The sequence below is a fragment of the Echinops telfairi genome, unplaced genomic scaffold (genome assembly GCF_000313985.2).
Source record: "Echinops telfairi isolate 266 unplaced genomic scaffold, ASM31398v2 ScPeMD7_4225;HRSCAF=4972, whole genome shotgun sequence".
NCBI lineage: Eukaryota > Metazoa > Chordata > Mammalia > Afrosoricida > Tenrecidae > Echinops > Echinops telfairi.
Genome location: NW_022108124.1, coordinates 3,681,732 through 3,691,433, shown reverse-complemented (window position 1 = coordinate 3,691,433; position 9,702 = coordinate 3,681,732). Strand labels below are relative to the sequence as shown.

Sequence of the window (9,702 nt, the reverse complement as noted above, 5' to 3'; positions counted from 1 at the left end):
TGAGTCAGAATTGATTCAATGACAACTAGTTTATCCTAAGGAAAATGTACTTGGCAGCAATTCCCTACCAAAATGCTTCTCCAGGAATGCTGGGGAGGGTCCCTTCTGCAGAAGCATCAAGGTTTGAAAACAACCAAAATCTCTTCTCTGCACTCCTGTCCCCAAATAGCTGTTCCAGTAGTCAATCCCTTGAGCTGAAAAGGTATTTTAGAAAAACCTGTGTTAAATGGCATTTAGCACTTGTTGCCAACACGGGACTGTAGCACTGGAGAGACTGGAGAGTCCTCATCTTTAGCTGTAGCCAAGGAAACAAAGGCCATGATGGGGTAAGTGACCTACATACGTTCACAGAGCTTTCCGTAGAAGGGGTAGAAGGTGACAATAGCAGCAATTTTAGAGCTATTTATATTTGACAGACCACGAAGCTTTCCCTTATATTTAACATCATATTATACTCATAACCTCTTATGAGGGGATCCTGGAAGCTAACTCAACCGAAGACAAAGTTCTTTACATGGAGCAGGTAAGCATTGTTTTGCTGGATTCCGACGTTTGGGAGGCATGAGGTGGTCTGTAACGCAGGCAAGCAGGATGAATGAGTTAGTGTTGACCTGGAAGGGGAAGTGAGTTTAAATTGAGAATACAGCTGCCCAAAAGAAGAGAGTTTTTTTCCCCCCCAAATTCCTTCGGGGTAACTCAGAATTGCTTCTTCCTTTTCCAGATTGCTTCTAATTATCTTACAGGACCTTTGGCCTCACGGTGATCAGATCAGCAGGACTTGCCTACATACAGACTGCTGAGCCTTGTCTCCTGTTCTTGAAGTGCTTTGGCTGAACTGCCAATGCATCCCCACGTGCTTGAGTTCACTGATGGGAATAATTTCCAGTTCTGCTTCTCTCAGCATGCAAGAAGGCAATCTCTTTCTAATCCAAGGAACTTGGTTAGCAAATGTGGAGACGCTTCAGAACATCACTTTCTCCTCTCCTTTTTTGCTTGTTTTAAAAGAAGAGGAAACACGACATTGAGTTTTTTCTTTGTTTTGCTGCTCAGGGGGTTTGCCCCTATGCTTCCAGTTCTGTCAACAGCTGAAGAAAACCTTCCAGTGACGAGACAGCTTTTGCCAACAGGGAGAGAAAATCAGCAGCATACAGACCCTCAGGGGACATTGCCGCCGCCATGGTCTCAAGACTGCGGCTGCAATCCTTTATCAGTGGCAGGAGACCTTTCGTGGCAGATCTTCATCAGCAAATCCAACAGTTGGATTTCTAAACTAAGTACATGGTCCTCCTGTGCAGCATCTAAATTGACATAGATAGAAAATATAGAGATAATGAAAATAATATAACCAAATGTTATTAAAATTTCTGCTGAGAAACAATTATTAGAAGACATAGTTGAAGATTAGTACTAGTCCCATTGTGGCAAGAGGATAAGGAGTAATGGTCCTGGCAATGCCACTGGGTTTTTATGATGGAGATTCAAGTACAGAAACACAAGAGTTGCATGAACAGTAACATTAATTTCAAGGTATGTGGATACACCAAACATTTCTACTGGGATCAGGAAGATTTTTAAAGGAAATATTTACTGTTTTTCTTATAAGATTATTTTATAACTTTCTTTGCCAATATCAAACTTTACATTAGATCAGTATACAAAGTAGACCAGGAAGTTCCTCTTCACCTTTCCACACTCAGGAGCTAGACTCTAGCGTGCAAGTTCATCTCTTATAATCTCAATCCATAGAGGTATACACTGAAGTAAGTAACACAATGTTACCATGTGCTAGACATTCCAGGGAAAATAAGTATTTTAACTTAATAGGTCCTACATATACTTTAAGAATTATCTATATAGTATAGCTATCATTCTATATCAGCATATAATAAATGCCCCTTTAGGATGATTATATGCTAACTGATTTCCCAAACTCCTTAACCAATACTTTACAAGTTTAGACTGTTTCCAGATGTCTTCTATTTCAAAGAGTGCTGCAATGGACATCATTGAACTTATATCATTATATATCTCTTTATGAACATTTTTTTATTGTAAACTAGATGAGGATTTACATTTCAGGTCAACTTTGTATTCAACAGTCTAAACTACTATTCAATAATTTAAACTACTAAGCAAACTAATCCAGTAGTTTGCCCTTAACCCAGTCCTTGGGTTCTCTCTCGTGGACTATCTTTCTTCACCTCGGTTAACACTTAGCAGTCTAGCCTACTGCTTTATCTTCTATCCTTTGCCCTCCCCCTCTTGGCAATCTCCAAAGTCTGTTCCCTTTGGCACCAAGGTCTTTGTTTTTTGACCTTATAACAGTGGTCTCAGATAATATTTGCCTTTGGAGACGTGCTAATTTCACTCGGCTTAACGGTCTCCAGGTCCTTTGTGCATGAGGTGTTGTGTGGTTTTGTCATTTTCTAAGTGATGCATGGTATCCTTTTGTTTATGTATCAGAGTTGCTTTATCTGTCCTATTAAAGGACATTTAGGTTGTTTCCACATCATGATATGTCTTAATGGGTCTACCTTTAAATACATTTTTGCAGTGACCTCTTTGGATCAAATAATTTGCATATTTTATTTTGTCATTTCATGTTTTGCTTTATTTTATTTTTGTTGTTAGTGTTGAGACTATACCCAGAAAAATGTTTTGTTATATATATATATATATATACTTTTCTAGATTATCTTCCAGAAAATGGTAGCATTGCTCACTTCTAAAAACCTGTAAGCTTGTCTGTGAAGATTTTGACACTGTGGCTTGTTCACCAGAAGGGAAGATTGTCTTTGTCATTCAAGGACCAGTAAGAAAACAATGATTCCTGCAGAATTTGAAAAACTCACAGATAAGATTCCATGGTTCTCAAAGACTAGTTCAAAACAGCAAAGTACCTGGATACCTGTCCTCAAATTTTTCCTATAAAAAGCATATGATTGTTTGAAACGTATCCATCCCTTTGTCTTCATTGAAGACTATGCAAACCCTCTGCAGATGCTGCCTCCATGCCATAATTAAACTTGGTTTCAGAAGCTGGATTGCTTCCAACGGCTCCAGACGCAAGGAAGCAGGAGGACTTTGTACGCCAAAGAACAAAGGACACGTGGATGGGAAGTGAGGCTTATCATTCTTACAAGGTTACTTTGCGTTTTACTATCTGTAGCGTTGGAAAGGATAGGAAGATTTATGCTGCCTCCCAGGGAAGAAAATGCACTCTGAATTGACCTGGCGCAAAAACTAGGCTGTTTTTCACTAGGATCCATTCTGTCAGCCCAAGTACCAAGGCCATAAGCACACAAATGGAGAGCTAGGCCGTAGGTAGAGAAAGGAAGATTGAATTTGTTTTGTTCCATCAACACACCTACTCTCATTATGACTGCTACAATTGAGCTTCTCCATTGTCTCTTCCCATAAATGCCATTGCCTCCTGAGTAGTCCATCCAGTTAGGTCTATGTGGAACCCATAGCCACCATTTATGCTGTGGAAATGCTTTTGCCATGATTAAGTTGTTGGTCTTGCAAGATTCTATCATGTGATCTCTGATCTCAGATCTCATTTCTATCTCCAAGGCCATATTTTGCAACTTCTGATCTTTCTACTTTGTTTCCACCTTTTACTTTACAATCACCACTAATTATTAATACATCTTGATTGTATGCCTGATCTTCATCTTTGGCTTTAGTAGCTACTGGATATTATACTAGCATTGACAACACAGTACTTCAGAATAGATTTTTTTTTTATCATTTTATTGGGGCTCGTACAATTCTAATCACAATCCATACAACATCCATTGTGTCAAGCACATTTGTACATTTGTTGCCATCATCATTCTCAAAACATTTTCTTTATACTTGAGCCCTTGGTATCAGCTCCACATTTTCTCCCTCCCTTCCCCTCCCTCCCTCATGAGCCCTTTATAATTTATGAATTATTATTATTTTTTCATGTCTTGCACTGTCGGATGTCTCCCTTTACCTCCTTTGCTGTTGTCCATCCCCCTGGAAGGGGGTTGTAGGTAGGTCATTGTGATCAGTTTCCCCTTTCTCCCCCCACCTCCCCCTTATCCTCCTGGTATGGCTACTCTTAATATTGGTCCCAAGCAGTTTATCTGTCCTGTATTCCCTGTGTTTCCAACTCTTATCTGTACCCAGGTACATGCTCCGGTCTAGCCAGATTTGTAAGTAGAATTAGGGTCATGATAATGGGGTGGGGAGGAAGCATTAAAGAACCAAAATAAAGCTGTATGTTTCATCAGTGTGATATTCAGGATAGATTTTAAATGTTCATCGTGACAATGAATGTGATAACATTCCTCCTCAAGTTGTCATTGCCAGCATACCAACCATGTGATTGAACTATTCAAAATGACCAATCCCAGGTCATTTCAGCTCACTAATGCCCAGGATATTGATCTTTATGTGTTGTTTTATTTCTCTCTTGTCGACTTCCAATTGTCCTAGACTCCTACTTTGTACATTATACTTTCTAATTAGTAATCATCGTTTATAGCTGTTTCTTCTCATTTTGAGTCATGCCACTTCAGTCCTGAAAGCTTTACTCTATGCACATTATTAAAGTTGATTCTACTTTGAAGAGACAACACTCCCTTGGTGGTATTTCAAGTGCCTCTGGTCTGAGGGGCTCGTCTTCCAGTACAATTAATCAAACAATGAATAAAATACATAGAGGAATTATTTCAAGGAAATGGCTCATACAATTGCACAGGATGACAAATTCCAAATCCATGGGTATCACAGCAGACTGGAGGCTTCTCCTCACATTTGTGGTTTGAGTAGCTAACAAACCCAAAGTCTGAAGACTAAGTACCAGTACGCTGGATAAGTGGATGCTGACAGTTCTGAAATCTATAGATCTCATTGAAGGCTGCATGTTCATATCCCAAGAACTGAAAGTCAGAGAAGAATGAGACACACTCAGGATCAAATGCAGAACTGAGAAAGAATGAGCTCTGCCAGAGTATCCCCATATATAGGATACAGGCCACACCTCCAAAGGAACTTTCCTCCCAACTGATTGGCTGCTAATATCAGATTACAAAAATGAGATTGATTACATATATATGCCAAGCCACCGAGAATCATGGTCTATTGAGCCAAGTCAATACATACCATTAACCACCACAGAACTTTCAAGCAAAGGCTTGGAGGAAGTCAAACAGGGAGCCATGTGATATCTGGAGGAAGGTGCTTCTGGGTAAAAATATTCGAGGAGGGAGATTATTTGGAGAACTCAAGAAAGAGTCAAGTTGTCAATATATCTGGAGCCAACAGAACAAAAGTGGGTGTATGAGAAGAGGAAGAGAGAGTTTATTGAGGGATGATTATACATCTGGTATTGCAGATCTAAGAACTCAGATTTTACTCTGAATGATAAGATTCTGAGCAGAATGTTTTTGAAGGATTAGTCTGGCTGCTGTGGAGAAGAACGCAATCAAAAGAAGAAGAATCTCGCAAGGAGTAAGCGTAGAAGCAGAAGGACCATGTGTAGGAAGATGTTGGTGACCAGGCTGGAGAATTGGTAAGAAGTTGTTAATTTACATATCTCCAAGGTCTACCTGATAAGATTTGAAGTATAAAAGAAGGAGAGGAGTGAAGGATGATTGGAGATTTTTTTCATCTAAACAACTCAAAAGCTAAAATTGCCACTTATCAAGAAAGAAAACTTTGATTTGAGGAGCCTGGTAAGTTTGAAATGTTTAATAGGCATCTCACTGGAAATGTCAAGTAATCAGTTGGAAATATGAGAACAGGGCAAAGATAGAAAAATGCTGTATCGTCACTGTGGAGAAGCCTTGGGACTGAATGCCATCACCTTGTGAGTGAAGATAAAGACCAGACTACAGAACAGAGCTGCAGGGCAATCTGGTGTTCAGCTGAGAAAAGGTCAGCCAAGGAGAGGAAGAAAGGTCAGAGAGTGAGCTGAGAAAATAAAAAGAGAATGGTGCCCCAGGAAGTGTTTTAAGAAGGAAGAAATAACTATTTGTATCAAATGCTGCCAATAGACCGGGTAAGATGAGGACTAAGAATTGACCATTAGTTTTGATGATGTAGACAATTGCAATTTGGGGACAAAGAATGGACAAAAGCCTGATATTTTAGAATCATGTAAAAATGAGAGAGGGGTAAGTGAAACAACAAGAATAATCAAATTTTTCAAGGAGCTTAGATTTAATGAGATCAAAGAAAAAGACTGGTAGGGGGAGGACAATGAGAGGTCAGGGAAGGGTGTGCTTAGTGTTGCTGTTTTAAACTGCGACATGTATACCTTTTAGGCTGACGGTAATGAGCCTGTAGACGGGGAACAAATGTGACGCAGGAAAGAGATTAGAAAGTGTGAAAACGAAGTTCTTAAGAGACGATGGACTCCAGTTCACTAGGTGGACAGTTTATCTCAGTAAGAAGAATATTTCGCCATTGAAACAGGAGGAGAAGGAAAACATTGAGGCACAAACACAAGGAGATTAAAAAGTGAGATAATAGAAGAGTGTAAAAATTATCATCTTGGTTTTTTCTCCTATTTCTCCAATGATATAAATAATCATCAGCTAAAAGTTAAGAAGCAGAAAGACATGTTAAGGATAGGGACAGGGAGACCCAGGGCTTGGTTCTTACTAAGAAAGTGGCTGCTCCCAATACCCAGGGATTACTTGAGATTTGTGGTCCTGAATTTCAAATGAGGCCAGTGATGGCTGTTTGGAACAGGCATGAAAGAAAAGTATAAGATTTCTATGAGTAAGAATTTTGTCAGGTGGTTATGACAGAGGAATTCGAAAGAAAGGAGTTAATACGATCATCATCTTATTATAATCAAAATAATCATAAGCTACACAGTATCTACTATGCACAAAGCATCATGTCTAGTGTTTTACATATTTTTCTTCAATCCATACAACAATCTTTAGTTAAAGATGTTATCATCTCTATTTTGGGGTGAGGAAAATAAGGCTCTATAAGGTTTGAATGTTTATAAAAGTCTACGTATGTCTAGTACGTGACAGAACTGGGATCCAATGATATTTCACAGACCTTAAGTTAGTAATAATGACTATGGCACTGTCAATCCAAATTTACCATTATTGTCTCCTTATAAATGGAACAGGAAGAAGGAAAGCATGCTTACTAGAGTCTTCCTGGGAAAGCACACACACACATTCTAACTAACCAATCAATATTAAGATTACCACCATATTTGTTATGGACTGAATTAAGGCTCCCCAAAAGATATGGTGAGTTCATTTCAAGACATGAAGGGTGACTGAAGACCGTAGTCTCAGCCGTTTTATCAGTTCATGTGAACCAGTAAGTCTAGTCTTTTCTATTATTTTGAATTTTCTTCCACATTTTGCTCCCACTCTATCCAAGGACCTTTTAATGTGACTCTTTTCAGAACTGTGAGTAGTGGTTACTGGGCACCATCTAGTTCTGATCTCAGGCTGATGGAGACTGGTGCTGACGTGGTCCATTAGTCCACGAGACTAGTTGCTTCCAGGCATTTTCAGCGTTCTTCATTCTTTACTCGGAACACGGGGAGACCAGTCATTGCACCTTAGATGACTACATACAAGCTTTTAAGGCTCGACTCCCTACTCCACGAAGTAAGATGTAGAACATACTCTTGGTGGATTGTGTTATGCTAACCCACCTTGCTGTTCCTTGAAACTATATTCTACTGCATCCAGGCCCAGTGACATTCTCGTGGCTAAAATTCCAGGCACCTTTTTGCCAAAGGTTACAATTCACTGCCTAGTCTTGGATCTTCCTCACAGTCATTCCTGTCTTTGAGTCAATCGTGTGAGTCCACGTAACTGAGTGTCCTTTATTTTTTAGATAGTATTTACCCTCAGTTTACAAAGTATGATGTTTTTCGCCAGAAACTCTTCCCTCCAGGAAATATTGAAAGTATATGTGGCCAAGTCTCACCATCTTGTTTCTAAGAAACACTCTTTTTGCTTTTTAAAAATCATTTTATTGGGGGCTCGTATAACTCATCACAATCCATACAAACATCCATCGTGTCAAGCACATTTATACATTTGTTGCCATCATCATTCTCAAAACATTTTCTTTCTACTTGAGCCCGTGAAATCAGCTCCTCATTTTTCCCTTCCCTCCCCATACCCTTGATAATTTAGAAATCATTATTGTTTTGTCATATCTTACACTGTCTGATGTCTCCCATCACCCACTTTTTTGTTGTCCGTGCCCCAGGGAGGGGGTTATATGTAGATCCTTGTGATCGGTTCCCCCTTTCTACCCCATATTCTCCTTACCCTCCTACTCTTATTATTGGTGCTGAGGAGTTTATCTGTCCTGCATTTCCAGTTCTTATCTGTACCAGTGTACATCCTCTGGTCTCACAGAATTTGTAAGGTAGAACTGGGATCATGATAGTGGGAGGGAAGAAGCATTAAAGAGGTAGAGGAGTGCATGGGTTTGGATTTGTGGCAGGTCTGATCCATGGGCCTCTCACAGTGTCGATGCGAAAGCAAACTGTCACCGGAACCATTGCCTGGCTTTACCCTGTAGGCTTCAGGCACTGAAGTGGGTTGCACAGTAAAAAAAAAAAGAAGAACTAGAGGAAAGTTGAATGTTTCCTCGTTGCTATACTGCACCCTGACTGGCTAGTCTCCTCCCCATGACCCTTCTGTAAAGGGATGTCGAGTTGCCTACAAATGGGCTTTGGGTCTCCACTCTGCACTTCCCCTCATTTACAATGATATGATTTTTTTTCTTTGATACCTGATCCCTGATCCCATCCACACCTCATGATCACATAGGCTAGTGTGCTTCTTCCATGTGGGCTTTGTTGCTTCTCAACTAGATGGCCACTTGTTTATCTTCAAGCCTTTAAGACCCCAGACACTATATCTTTTGATAACCTGGTACCATCAGCTTTCTTCACCACATTTGCTTAGGCACCCACTTTGTCTTCAGCGATTGTGTTGGGAAGCTGAGCATCATGCAATGCCAGTTTAACAGAACAAAGTGTTCTTGCATTGAGGGAGTACTTGAGTGGAAGCCCAATGTCCATCTGCTACCTTAATACTAAACCTATAAATATATGCACATAGATCTATTTCCCCATCCTCATATACAAATATACTTACATATGTACATGCCTGTATTTAGACCTCTATAAATACTCTTTGCCTCCTAGTTCTTTCTTCTGTTTCCTTGTACTTTCCTCTTGTCCCACTATCATGCTCAGCCTTCATCTGGGTTTCAGTAATTCCTCTCGGTTACATTGCCCTTGAACAAGCCCTATAGACCTCCTACACCCTCCTCACCATCAATTTTGATTACTTGTTGTTGCCTTGCACCTGGGTTTGTTAACACCTACTTCCTGGCCTCTGCCTGCCCCTCTCCCATGTCCCCCCCCCCCCCCGAAGCATCGGTCCCATTGTTTTCTCCTCCAGATTGTTTAAACTATTTATCTTATTTAGATGAACCTGCAGAGATAATAATATGCACAAAAAACAAGACAGAGCAAAACAAAGCATCAAAAGAAAACAAAATAACAACCAAAAAAAAAGAAAGCCTGTAAATAGTTCAAGGTCTGTTTGTTGACTTTTAGGAGTGTTTTCTGGTTAAATCTGATGGGATGCCACACCCTGGCCCCAAAGTATATTTTTGTTATACCCTGGGACTTCCTTGCTCTGCTCCCCTTGCTGT

General features: G+C 40.0%; 1 non-coding gene across 1 annotated transcript; it reads left to right on the top strand.

The window, feature by feature from the left end:
• Positions 1–8,455: 8,455 nt before the first annotated feature.
• On the top strand, positions 8,456–8,586 carry LOC115871287. The gene has a single exon (XR_004047213.1). It is a non-coding gene; the product is annotated as a small nucleolar RNA SNORA42/SNORA80 family (small nucleolar RNA).
• The last annotated feature ends 1,116 nt before the right edge of the window (positions 8,587–9,702 follow it).